Source organism: Camarhynchus parvulus, chromosome 1 (assembly GCF_901933205.1).
Source record: "Camarhynchus parvulus chromosome 1, STF_HiC, whole genome shotgun sequence".
NCBI lineage: Eukaryota > Metazoa > Chordata > Aves > Passeriformes > Thraupidae > Camarhynchus > Camarhynchus parvulus.
Genome location: NC_044571.1, coordinates 22,218,479 through 22,233,181, shown reverse-complemented (window position 1 = coordinate 22,233,181; position 14,703 = coordinate 22,218,479). Strand labels below are relative to the sequence as shown.

The 14,703-nt window shown below is 40.3% G+C and overlaps 1 protein-coding gene across 2 annotated transcripts in view; it reads right to left on the bottom strand.

Moving 5' to 3' along the window:
• NLGN4X (neuroligin 4 X-linked) overlaps window positions 1-11,967 on the bottom strand; it is a 159,744-nt gene extending 147,777 nt beyond the window's left edge. For both annotated transcript variants that reach the window (XM_030949747.1, XM_030949755.1), the window contains exon 1: window positions 11,598-11,967. The gene's annotated coding sequence lies outside the window, so the exon portion shown is untranslated. The remainder of the gene's footprint in view (window positions 1-11,597) is intronic.
• Window positions 11,968-14,703: the final 2,736 nt, after the last annotated feature.

The window sequence follows — 14,703 nt, the reverse complement described above, 5'->3', positions numbered from 1 at the left end:
TCACCTTCTCCTCTCCTTCCCTGAAGTGGCAATTTTGTGCATTTCTGAAGTAAGATTGAGCGGTGTTGCAGGTTATCAGTCTAGATATCTGAAATCCATTTTGCCTTATGCAGTACATTACCCAAATAAAATCTAAACAAACAAAGATAAAAGAAACAAAAATAAATCATAAATTCATTCCTTTGTTTCTTTTCTCCCTTCCCCAAACTATTCTCGAGATATATGAAAGACTAGACAATATGTAACAATCTAGCAAAGTCTATATTCTTCATCTGATTTGTTTTTTGGTGGAATATTTTCTATGGTTTTGCAAATAAAGGCAATATATTGTTCTAGAAAGTTGAATTCCTCAGGCATATTTTTATTAATCTTCTCTAGAAAACTATTTATAGTCTGAGATATCTTCTTATAGAAAATTCAGTGCTTATTTATTCATAGAAAGTATGCACTATAAATAATCAATCCTAGTACATGTCAGAGCAAAAAAAGAGATCGTTGTAAAGTAATAAAAATGTTGTGATTAAGTTCTTTGCATCCATTTTCTCCCATCTGTACCTGCAACTTCTGCCTGTCTAAACATAAAATCTGAGTACATACTAAAAATTAGCATGGATTAAGAACTAAAATTCTGATAAAACATACTCTTCCTGTTTAACAAGAATCATCTAAAGGGGACAAATAAATTTAAATGATAAATTTATCTCTAAAAATCACTTAAGTTCTAAGCCTATTTAGTAAAATGTGCAACATGTTCATTTCCACCACCTCCTGTCATTCACCTCTATCCTCATCTTAACTTTTCAGAGTCACAATGTCAAGAAGGTTAACACAGTTACATGAATTTGTGATGGACCATTTCACTCAGATCCGCTAAGGCAAACACATATAGCTGGCTGGTAAACAATTTACTCCACAAAGAACAAGTTCTTCTTAGCTGAAAAGAGACCTCTGCCAAATCAATACATTAAACGATGGGATATTAGCTGCAAAAGGAGGGGGAAATCCTGGAACCTGACTATCCTTTTTTAAGCACTAAATACTTCTAGACAGTCAGATATTAGGCACAGTGTCATTGAAGGCAACGGTATAAACCAATGCAAAAACAGTGTTAATGAGATCTTAGTCATGCTTGTAATCTTTTAACTATACAGTTCACAGCAAGCAAAGAAAAATTGCTCTCAAAATTGCTGTTGTATGCAATATGTCCATTTATACAAATAGGGAAAGGTTGCTTGTTAAGAATATGAAAGGCTAGCACTCTTCAACCTCTGAGGAAAAATTGCTTTCTTCTGTCTGCTTTATTTCTTATCAAATTTTGAGCTAAGAAAAGTATATAAATTCTATTTTAAAATGCGAACAGAAAAAGAGTTTTGTAACTACGGAATATAACTTCGATGTAAAATAATGGTTAAGCAGCACCTGCATGGTCTTTATGAACTATTACGTTAATATCTTTAAGTGATGTACATGAGTAGGATGAAGGCACATTTTACTCTAATTTTCTTTCCTTCAACCCCATGTACCAGTGACAGAACCATTAAAACCCACAGCTATATAAAAGCCTGCCTTTAATATAATCCCAGGTAAATTTCTTCACATTCTTCATGCACTTCTCTGCAAAACTAGATGAGAACAAAAACCAAAAAAAAAAAAAAAAAGGAAAAACAAAAAAACCCCAACAACAAAAAAAACCCTACAAACAAACAAACCCACCCCAACCTCCCACAAAAAACCTCAACGAAACAACCCAACACTCCAAAAATCCAAGTATTTGAAATGAAGCAAAAAAGATGACTTTTCATGATTCTTGGGACAAACAGCTTAAAAAAAAAACAAACAAGCAAACATTCATAACTAAAAATATATTCAGTGATGATACCAATACCTACTTTATAGAAATACTTTATTAGGACAAAAAAATTTAAAATATTATTCAGAAGAAAACCGACTCAATTTCAAAGCATATGATCTGGATTTCTACAGAGGGATGATGACATCAAAACTTGTACTTTTACATTTACCAGTAACGTCAAGGTACATTGTACCCCCTCAATCTAAATCAAACCCTCACGTTCAGAAGCATCAACTCCTGTTGTAAATCCAACTGGATTTATATCCTGCTGGTTGAAGCTGTCCAGAACACAGTATGTGAACTGCCACTCCTCCTACTACTATACTCTCTATGCTCTTGTGTATCTACCATCCCTGTGTGCCATCATGTTCTCTTTCTGTGGAAGTCAATCGTTAACCTTCCTTTGAAACTGGTCATCTGTCTGCAACTCTGCTTGTTTACAGACTGACTAGGATGGGCCTCTTGAGGCAGTAATAAGCAAGAGAAGGAAAACACCCCAACATGCTGGGGATGATGAGTAAGAGAGGGAGGGGTTAGGTCACTTAGGAAGCATTCTCATCTTTCACAGAGAAAGTAAGAACTGGAATATGCAATCTCTTCATCTTAGACATAAATATGATTAGTGCTTAGCTTTCAGGCCTTAAGAGCTAGAAGTGGTGTTACAAGTGCTATCACTGCTGTTACGAAACCCATTAATTGTCTCCCAAAATGGAACTGCCATTTCTCAATCATCTTTATTGATGTCTCAGGCTCCAAACAGTATCTTCTCCTATTTACACGTTTTGTTTCCTCTTGAATAAACCAGCTCTAACTGGTTTCGGGAAGCAGTGAAGTATTAAGCCTCACCAAATGACCATTCTCCAGAGGCAAACAGAAAATGAAATCTACCACAGAAGGATGCTTCTGTGAAGGGTTATTATCCAGTGATCATTTACTTATATACAAAATGCAAGGCTTATTTAGCTTTCCAGTCTTATGTATTTACTAGCTAAGAGAATTCAACACACTGGCACTATAACAACTGCTCCCATTTCCTGTCCTTTCTACAGCATTGCAACTTCTACATAGCTAATGTTCATTGCCAGAACAAGAAATCCATCACAAAAAGACACTCAAACTCAGCATAAGAGAACTGCTAATGCAAAACACCCAAGAGTTAATGGAGTTTCCACTTTATTGGTCATCATATTGACCAGTATTACACCTTTATCATATCATGAGTGGAAAACATTTCACAGGCTCTGGGAAAGAAAATTAAAAAGTTACAGAAAAAGAAAAACAAACAACAACAACAAAAACTTGCAGAAAAATAAGAAAGAGAAAATAAAATATTCTAACTACATGTTATAATTTCAGTCTTCTCAAGTTACAACTTTTATAGACAAGACAGATTTGGACAGGAGGAAAATTCACTAGAACATCTTATTTCCAAAGCCAACAGGGAAAAGGAAATACAGATTGAAAGTTACAAAGATAAATATACATTTGCTACTCTACAGCACAAGAGACAGTCAGCCAACTCTTCTAGAGAGGAACCTTTGCTCTGTTTCAATGTCTCTCTATGACCATAACAACTTGGTGTAAGAGTAATGGCACATGTTAACTACACCATTAATCCCCTGCATTTCAGTAACATCACACCCCTGTACCAGATCAGGGCAGATAAATCAATGCAGCATGCCTTTCAGAGTACAATAGTATAAAAAGCTTACTGGCTCTTCTAGTTTACTTTTTTTTTTTTAATAACTGCAAGGTAGCCTGCATTCTATATTCCTAATGTGCTGTATTTGAAACATCTATGTAAAGATGGCATCAAACCAATAGAAACAACAAGCATTTGTCTTCAAAAACTGTAACTCACACTTAAATACAAGATCTTGACAAAAAAAGGCATGATAAATGTCGGATTAAACAAAGCAATGTATTTCCTTAATAAGTGTTAGACTCTTTAGATTTAAGCAGTAAGTCCACCTGCACTGTAACTTGTGTACCTGAACTAAATCAAATATTATCGCAATGAGCATGAAATTAACACGCTAGCTCTCTCATCCAGCTCCATGACTAATTTCCAGTAATGCCAACTGCTATTATTTAATCTTTAAAAACCACTGGATCTACATCATCTGTCCCCAAATTCACCACCTGCACATTTGAAAACTACACACACGGAACATTTCTAATTCAGGAAGCAGACCTACTGCTGGCTGTGTTAATACAAATTCACAGCCTCAGGCACCACAGCTCATCTGTCCAGCTGTGTATAATTTGCAGGAAGTTCTACTTCCCCTCATGCCATTGTGTACTGAGAACTTTGCTTTCATGTAGATCATACAAAATGCAGGAGGCAGACATAAAAATGATTACATTTTTGGTAGAGATATATTTGGATTGGGAAACTATAGCAAACTAATCAGTGACTATGTATCTGACTGAGAAGAAACACTGATTGATGAATGCTTCCCTGTAGTGCTGCATTGGACCTTCTGCACAAAAGTTTGGGTGAAGGGTACATTTCATACAGCACCAACTCACTAGCTGCTTCCTCTAGTTGTTGCTATAATTTTCCATTATTTGCCTAAGAGGTCCCATGAAATCCAGATACACTCCTACCAATTAAAAAAATGTCAGAGAGTTTTGGCAATGGCAGATGTACCAAAGATTTACATGGGCTTCACCTCTTCTTGCGTAATTCTTCTGGAATCCACGAGAAGATTTTTGCCCCCTTTTTGTCACAAATCACCTATAAAATAATACTGAAATCTATGATCCAAAAACATTGCAACTGAGCATCCAGGAGAATTATTTACCAGTGTTAAAATGCTAGTTTGGAGAGTTGGCAAGAACTCGAGCACCACCACAACTAATGAGATCACTGAATCAAAAGGTGAACAGACTGGATGTGGATACTCCATCTAACACACGCCCAGCTCCTTTGACAAGCAAATCCAAGAAACTTCAGAAAGAAATCACAGATGGAACCAAGTCTGTATAACCATTTGTCTTTATAAACACAGTCACCAATAAAACATGAGTTGAGAAAACACGGTCCTGTACCATCTAGCATACTCTTTTAGTGTGCATAAACTCCATGCTTATAACAAGCTCTTCGAGGAAGGGATGGAGATGCATTATTTTTGATAGCCTATGCTTTCTTTTTCATTTTTCAAACAAGGTTTGAAGGCAACTTCATTAGCAGAAGTTAATGGGAAGTTGGCAGAAAAATTTTAAGCATTATATATGATATTGCCAGCTCTATGGGAATACTCCATACCATTTTATCCAATTACTACTTTCTCCCATAACCTGACCTCTTGAATTTAACAGGTATCTTTACACTGAATCCAACAGACCTCATTGCATGACACTAATCTGTCAATGGTCCATTTATCCTGGTCCTGTTGCACAGGTCTTTTAATGTTAATGGCTGCTGCTGTGTCCAGTAAGAAAATGAGTAAAAATGTACTGTACATTAGAGAGCATATGGCTTATATCTTATATGATGTTCTACATAAAGAATATATTAATTTTGTTTATTTGAAAAGATGTCTGGAAGACATTCACAATATATCAGAAAAGGTAGAATCATATCTCAAAGAATAAACATATTTGTTATACAATTTCAAGGTAATTTGTTCTGTATATGACCAAGTACTCAGAAGAGGTATTTCATGGATAAGTGGTATATAAGTGATAAATTATATATATGTTGGAGTAAAATAAGTAAAGAAATAAAGAGAAAGGTTGGGGGGAAGAAAAGATTATTTATTTTCAGAGAAAGAATTCTTAGTTGTATAATTAAACCACTGATAATTGTTGAGTAAACCCCTGTTCTTTTTAATTGCAGAGTTCTTTGTAGTGTCTGCAAAAAACTTTATTTAAGAGGAGAAAAACTGGCACATCTACTTCCAAGCAAAAGGTTTATGCAAAACTTAAGTCTAAATTCAGTACCACAAAAATTAGTACAAAACAAAGATATATGAATAAACAATAGAAATCTGTTTCGATCCAAAATTCTTTTATTTCAAAAGAGGCTATCAGCTTTGTTCTGGTTTTATTACATTCGGATGGATACAAAGTAAGGCTTTTCTATATCAAAAGTCAAAATGTGATGCATAATGTAGTAATTGTTTATTGGAATAGAACAAACAGATATTTGGAGATCATTTCTGCAAAATCTGTTTTGGAGCAAAAATATGTACCAAGCAGGAGATTTATTTGATTTATTTTGAAAGTCTGTTCACTTACTTTCTACCAGAATTTAAAATTGTAAAAGAAACCCAGTTACAGAAAATATAACTAATTTATTTGAGCCCTCTCCATGATATTTCTCTAAACAGATGTTTGAAAGACTTGTTGGCATTAAACTGCATATCTTCTCCCTAAGGGTCCAAAGTGATGTTAACACTTCAAGAAGCTTGATCACTAACCCAGCTATGTCTGATAACAATATCACAAGATCACCACATGATGGCACTGACTAAGATCACCGGTCAGTCCTGGAAAAACCATTAACCTGACAGCCACACTACTACAGAGTTTGAAAATCTCCTCCTTCTGGGTCTGTACTGGGACTGCAGCCCACACAGACACTACAGCAACAGCAATTTTCAAAATAATCAAGCCATTAGACCACTTCAATTAATACTTTGGGTCAGAAATCCTATTCATGATTGTCCTCGTTCATTCCTGGCTGTCCTAGACCTTTCCTAATTGGCAATGACTACCTCCATCAAGAGGACAAAGGAAAAGTCTTCCCTCTAAACTGCCTGAACAGAGAAGCAGTGGTCTATCTCGTTTTGTCCACTGGATTCAGCAGATGCAAATCTGAAAAATACTGGTAGATGGAAGTTTGCTATCATCAAATCATACCAGTATTATTTCATGTGTCATCTTTTATGGTGAAACATTGAAGGAGCTTAGTCTTAATGATCTGTGTAACTAAATCTCAAAAGTATTTTTAATTCACTTCAAAATAAATTCATACACAAGTAAATACATATTTCTATTTATATTCATGCTATATATGAAATTGTAAAAGTAACTGCAGAGTCAGTAAGAGTACCTCAGCCTCTCCATCAATCTGCAAATCTCAGTTAGCGCATAAATAACAGAAGATAGACAAGCATGGAAAATCCTAACCCTCCACTGAAGCTCGCCAGTGGTACACACTTATTGAAATACATCCTATGACAATGAGTGGTGTGTGGGCTCAGTGCAGAAGACAGCTGAAAGAATCATACATTGTGACATCAGTGACTACAATTTATTTTTAGATTATTACAGTACAAATCTGAGCATTCCTGGGATTGTTCCAGCATGTGGTAATGCATTCGGTTTGAATTAGCTGTGACACTGGTAAAGCCCCACTGCAGATTTCACAGGATAAGCCAGTGTTCTACAGGGGCTGCTTCTATTCAGACTCTCACGTCAGCTATGCATGCAAGCCATAAAGTAACCCTGTTTCATATACAGCTTATTTTTAATGTCAAAATTCATCCCCATTTGTTTACATGGGGGGATGAGCTTAACGAGGGATGAGCTGCTGGAAATGTTTCCAGAATAATTTTCTACTTTTTAAATTCAACCACTGCCGACACTCTATAAATTGTATCTTTCAGTGTGCTATTCTCTACCCTTATATCCAAGTTGAGAAAAGTTTATGACCATTGTGTCTTATCTCATTGCTAAAAATTTTCCAAGAATATTGCCAATAAAACTTGTTACTTCCTCTTCCTTCACTAGACAGCAAAGTATTTTTTCTCATTTTTACTGGTGCTTTTTAATTTTTCCTTCAAATCCAATCTGGGGACTACTAAAACAAATACAATGAGAAGTGGAGAACTATTAAAAGGTGACACAGTTGAGTACATAACCCTGTCAGATGTGAGGATCAAAACAGCTCGCAGCATAAATGCTTTACAAACATTTCTTGAGTGTACCTGAGTTGAACTGTGACAGAGGATAGCTGCAGCTGGACATGAGATATTTACATTGATTTGTGCAGCTTTTGTTTATGTTTTATTAGATTTTTATTACAGTAAAGACTCCCAGCCTTGTAATTCTGTGCACAAAACTAACCAATTTACTCATGCAGAAGAGATCTTGAATCCTGATGACAAGTCTTCAAGTGATAGAATGACTAAATTATATGCTGGTTATAGCACGGTGCTTATTCCTGTCCTACCCAGGTGGAGCTGTTCTTTACACTATGTGATTCAGCCATCAAATAGCAGTGTGCGTGCTTGAAAGGCCAAGAGGAGGCTGTATTGAGAACCTGTCAAAAACAAATGTGCAAACCTCTATGTAGCAATCAGTAAGTGCTGCTTGAATCAATCTTTTGTTAAAAAATAAAAAAAAAGGCCAAACAGATCCTTGTTTCTATATAATATTTTTAATACAAAGCTTCAGTTAAATAGGTTTTCTTTCTGCCTCTTGCCGTCATCTCTGCATGACAGGTCTCCAGCTGAAGGATGCTATTAGGATTGACATTTTTACCAAATGTAAACATTTTCAGGTGAATGATCTGCCCACGAACATGGGATTAGCTAAAGTATTTGGGAGATGACAAAATATATAGTCTAGCACAGCATCTCCAGTAAACCTCCCAGTTTTATTACTTGTCCTAATTTAATCCAGTTGGCCTGCTCTGTTCCTGCTATGAGGCTTGCTTTTGTTCACTCGCATTGTGATGACTTTAAAAGAAATGACACTGATCACTGCGCTTTGCTGGTCAAGAAAAAAAATATAGGGAATTTTTGAATTTACAGTCTACATTTTCATTATACAGCGCTGCATTTTAAAACAATAGTGGGTGAGTAATCACTCCCTCCAGAAACGCAGAAGAAGGAGAGTGTATTTTCTTATCTATATGAATGTATTCCAGTAGAGATCAAAACTAAGGGCCATTACATTCAATGAAAAATTAAAAAAAAAATTCAAATTAGCTCTGAATTAGCTTGTTCCTCTTGAGATGCAAGCTAATTCAGAGCTAATTTGATTTTTTTTTTTTTAATTTTTCATTGAATATAAGACCAAGATGTTTTGGATGTCAAACTGAATTTCAGTTTTAGTATTTGGTACAGCTTAATAGGTTGCACTTGCACACGACCCAGCAAAAAAAATTGGATCTATACGATACACTGGCATATGAATAGAGAAGAGAGAGAAGGGGTAATAATAGCTGTATTTATATACAAAAGACTAATAATTTCATGATTATAAATATCACGTCAAAATTAAATTTCTCTTTCTGTTATTCTGAGAAAATTACATGCCACCATAGACATTGCTGTTTTGAGTAACCAGAAACTGCGTGGCATGTTTTAATGGTTCTCAAACCTTAATGATTCATTGGAATATGATTCATAAGACAATGCATGCAACCCTCTACTCAGCAATATAGGCAAAAAATACTTGGAATTTCCTGCCTTAATGCACATCTATATAAAGGCTACCTATACAGAAGCCTACACAGATATTAATAGATAGGACACAAAGTAAGTAAAATGAAAATAAGATGCAGAGTTCATTTGATGTATGAAATCAGTTAATTTTTACAATGCAAAGCAGTGCTCTTAACTAGGAATTAAAACTAGTGGAAATAATTGCTCCTTAAGGTGACAAATAGTTTATTTCTTTAGTGCTGAGGATTTATATATCTAATAAAATTTTTTGTTCCACATGATATGGGAAAAAATATCACCCTTTAATACGTGAGATCTGCATTAGTAGATGTATTTATGTTTTAGGAAGAGAAGAACAGCAGGGATTTCCATGTTGGTCTAACTGTAAATTCCTCCAATTAAGCTCTGAATTTAAATCTCCTAAACACATGCACATACGTCCTGAACGTTATTAATTTAAAACCAAACTGGAATTTTATCAGTGCTTGCTTTCAAAACTGATCAAACATCAGGCTAGAGGGGTGTTTTCAACGGTGGCGTGGGGGGTATGTTTTGGGTTTTGGTGGCGGCGTTGGTTTCTCTCCAAATACCAAACATCCAAACTCGGCCGTGCGTTTCAGCCATCCCTACGGAAGGCAGCAGCACCCCGGAGGCTCCAGACGGACAGCCGGGCACGGGCACCCCGACCCGCAGCTCCGGCGCTGCCGGTGCCTCCCGGCTCCCGGCCCGGCCCGGGCGGTGCCTCAGGGGGGTTCCGGGCCCGCCCCGGCCCCGCGGGCGCCCCGGGCCCGGGCCCGGCGCGGGCGCGCGGCGCGCGCGGGACGGCCCCGCGGCGGGGCGCGCGGCGCTGCGGCGCGGGGGGCGGCGGGCGCGCGGCTGGAAGGGTCCGCACCGCCACCTGGCGGCCGCGCCCCGCCTCTGCCGCCGCGGCCCCCGCAAACTTCTCTCCCCCACGCCGCGCGCCCGGAACCGGCCAAGTTTCCCGGCCGCGACGCCATCTATTCTTAGCCCCGCTCCAGGCACGACGGCGGGACACCCGCCCCGACCCGCTCCCGCTGCCCGCGTCCCGCAGCGGCTGCGCGGGACGCGCCCTGCCCGCCCCGACCCTGCGCGCCCGCGAGATGAGTGCGGGGGGCGGGCGGGCGGAACGGCGGCTGCTCGGGCCCCGTCCGTCAGGGTGACTGCGGCGGGGCCGCCCCCGCTCCCCGGGGCGGTGCGGGGCTGCCGGCGGCCTCTCCCGCGGGGAAGGGGCAAAGCGCGGCGGCCGCGGAGGCGCCGCACGCCGCCAGCCCCCGCCTCGCCCGCCCCCGCCCCAGCTTTGCAGAGAAGCCGATTTACTGCCGAGCTGGGGAGGAGTGTATGCGGGGCGGGGGTGACTGGTGGTGGTGCTTGTCTCTTTTTTTCTCCTTTTCTTCCCCCCCCCCCCCGCCACCGGTCCGCGCACGCTGGCTCTCCCCAGTGCCAGTCCCCGCTCCATCACGTGCGGAAGCCCATGCCCATCACAAAAGCGGGCATTTTACCCGTGCCCGGAAAGGAAATAAAGAAAGAAAAAGAAGAGAGGAGAAGGAGAAAAGAAAGGGGGAAAAATGGGGGAAGAAAAGAAACCCACCACGGAATAGCTTAAGCGAAAGCGGGTGAACCGCTTAATCCCAGAAGATCCAAGATTTTCTCTGAGCAGCCGCCTCCCTTGTCCCCCCCCGCGCGTCCCCGTCCCTGTCCCTTTTTGCTTTTTCGTGGCTGTGGTGGTGGCAAGGAAAGTGGTTAACCAAAACCCTACGAGTTGGTTTTGTGTTTCCCTGAAAACCACAGGCTCACACAGAGCATGAGGTACCGCTCCTGCCCCTCTTCGCGCTTGCAAGAAACTGTGGCTTCGCTCTTTCTTTCTCTGCCTGTACTGCAGATATTTTTCCCTCCTCTCCTCCACACTCTTCTGTTTATTTCCATGTAAAGCAAAGCTACTTTGTAAACATCTCACACAGAACCTCAGAGCCTTTCCAAATAGCTGATTGCAGCAAAATGCCTCCAAACAAATTATGGTGCAAGGGAGATATAAGGGACGAGACCGAAGTGGGTAAAAAAGAAATAAATTTGCATAAATATGCATATGTGACAAGAAGATCGCGTATGATGGTGGAAATGTCAAAAAGAAAGTATCGCTTTATCATGATGGGAAAAGTAAAAGCACAGACGACTGCAGCAAACTGCTCGCCCTTTGCCAGAGTACCAACTGCAACACCTCTCCCTCTCTTCTCCCACCCTCGCCGAGAAAAAAAAAGGGGGGGAACAGAAAAAAACACAGGAAAAAAAAATGAACACTCAAACTGCAAATCCGGTACTCCTACCTTAACACTGGGATAGCTGAAGAAGCATAGGGGTCTTTTTTACACAGCCAGAATCTTTCAGGAAATCCTCTCGGGCTATCATGCAGCCAGGATTATTCACATACGGTTCCTGCTCCCCTTTTTGGAATCCAAAGCGATTGGCTTCTCCAAAAGAATGCAACGACCACGAAAGGGGGGAAAAATTAAAAATAACAAGAAGAAAGACAACAACACTGGATTTGAAGGAAACTCGTGTTCTCGGTTGTAAGCGACCTACATTCAGGCAGAAAATTCATTGCAATCAGTGCGAGAGGGAGAGTTGAGTCTGCAAGTAGGAGCTGTGATTGCCTGTGCAGAAAGACCGAGCCGCGGAGAGACTGATCTGCAAGGCAAGGCGAGCTGGGAGAGAGAGGGAGATGGGGGGGAGGTGGGGGAGAGAGGGGGGGGAGAGGTCCAGGCTGTACCAGGCGCTCTCCTCCCGCTATTGGACCAAACTGAATGAAATTCACAAAGCCGCCAGCCAATGGCTCCCCGCAGCCAGCCCAGCGCTACAGAAACCGCATCTCCATCCACAGCCCCCCGCGGAGGAGCTGCGCATCCCCGCGCGGAGCGGCGCCGGCGGAGCCGCGCCGGGCGCCCGGCCGGGCTGGGCTGGACAGGTGGGCACTGCACACACGGAGCACGGAAGGTGTCCCCATCTGTGTGTGTGTTCGGGAGGATCGCACAATTCACACTGCCGGTCTCTCTGCTCCGTGGTCATGTACAGCAAGTGCAGTCTTTGTTAACCCTTTACAGTGGCAGTTTCTACCGTACCAGCCTGTTGTTACCATACTCACCCATCTGCGTTTTCGTGGAGCTGGCAGTATAATTGTACACTAAGCAATGAAGCATTTTGTTCCTGTTCCCCATCCCCCCAGAAAAAAAAAAAAAAACAAAAAACCCCAGCAAAACAGTCATTTGCCCTGTGCCCAATCATTTTAAACAGATTTCCTATTTTTTTCATAAGACCAGTTATTTGATGTTCGTATTTTAGTTAGCTAGCCACTAAGCTAAGTGATGGTCAAGTGGGGGCCCTGTGGTTGTTGCCACATGCTACAACACAGGATCTCTGGTTCATTCCTGTGCATATTTTCCCAGGATGGTGGAGGGTGGCATAGCAAATATGTTCTTAGGCCTCCACAGGTACACCTTGTTTCACTCTGCAGCGTGTTCACTTAATCAGTTTAATAACAGCACTTAGACCATCCACAGTGCAAGACCCCACATCAAGAACAGGTGAGCACTGCCTGACTTCATTGAGGACAGAGCAGAGAACAAAATAAGGAGGTCTTGAATATCTTGCCATCATTTGAAACAAAAATCATATTCATACCTTTATGAGATTTCCTTCCACAAGAGTTGTATTAGATTTCGTAAGCAGAGTTTTTGAGATTTTCAATTCTGAAGAAAAAATATCTGCATCTCTTCTTTTCTAGAATCTTTGTTTCTGTCCCCATGTCATATCCTCAGTAGAGAACAGATAGTGCATTGAATTCTCAAATCTAAATTGTCTGTGATATTTGGCTTATCAATCACTTCTATACTCTGCTCTTTCAAGTGGTAAAGGAATATATACCATCTGATCTAGCAGACAACTAGTAATCCTGTTTTGTGTCTGTTCTTATATTTTGCTATATGGTATGAAGGATACTTCTTTAAGTGTCACTTAGGAATGTATGTTTTGGTTTTAAATGTTGTAAATCTAAATACAGGTGTAATTCACTGACTTAAAACGTTTTAAGAATTGCAATAGCCACTGTTAATTTATTTGTCAGTGAAGTAATTATATTTATATTACTTAATTATATGTTTTGACTTACTTATATTAAGTCACTCTAGCAGCAGGTGTTCATGCAAGTGAATTTTACTGCTTTTGTTATTTTAATAATGCACCCACAATGTGCAACCAATCATATTGCTCGAATGAGTGAATATTTTGACACATTTAGAAAAGATGTCATCTTGCACTGCCATCTGTCCCAAATTTTGCAGGACAGTCTTTATTTTGATGAATATGTCATGCATTTTATAAGATTAATTTGGAGGATATTAAAGTGTGTGCTAGTTAATCTAAATAATGATCTTCTACCTATGTTGTACTATGAGGAGGCAATTTGTTACAGGTTGCCAAAGGATCATCTGTAATCTTTGCAATTAATATTTGCTACTATGACTTAAATATTCTAAAGCATAGCAATAAAACTAAACTTTCCATAGACTGTACACAAATTTGTGATCAAAATATGTAAGTAAAAGGCATTTGGTCAGAATAGCAGAATGTACTTTTCTCCTCTTACAACTTTCAAAAAGCTAAATGTACAATTGGAATCTGTGGCTTATCTGCAGCAATCCACTGCATATTTATAACTCCAAGAAAGAGTCCAGGAGCACTCATTCAGAGAGAAGAATTCCACTTGCTATACAACACCATCACTTCTTACAAGGTCGCATTGTATTCTACTATTAACCCAGCTTTACTTGTTTTGCTGGTTTTGTCGAGTAAAGAGTTAATTTGTTCATAGTGCAGGGCTATGATTTAGTTTTGTGCTGGAAACAATGTTGATAACACAGGGATGTTTTAGTTATTGCTGAACAGCACTTGCACAACATCAAGGTCTTCTCTGCTCCTTATCCCACCGCACCAGGGAGCAGGCTGGGGGTGCACAAGGAGTTGAGAGAGGACAGAGCAATGTGCTAATCCCAACTCACCAAAGGGATTTCCCACGCTGTATGGCATAATGCTCAGTTTATAAATCGAGGGGGAAGAAGAAGGAAGGGGAGGACATTAAGAGTGTTTCTCTTCCAAAGTCACCACTATGCGTGATGAAGCCTGGCTTTCCTGACTGAATACCTGCCTGGCCAGGGGAAGTGGTGAGTGAATTCCTTGTTTTGCTTTGCTTGCATGTGCAGCTTTTCCTTTACCTATTAAACTGTCTTTATCTCAAGCCATGGGTTTCTCTCTTTCATCTTTATGATTCTCCCCCCCCCATCCTGAGTGGGGAATGAGGAAATGGCTGTGTAGGGTTTAGCTGCCAAATAGAGAGGGGAGAGGCGGGAGGGAAGGGGAAGTGTAGGGGGGGATCTCAAT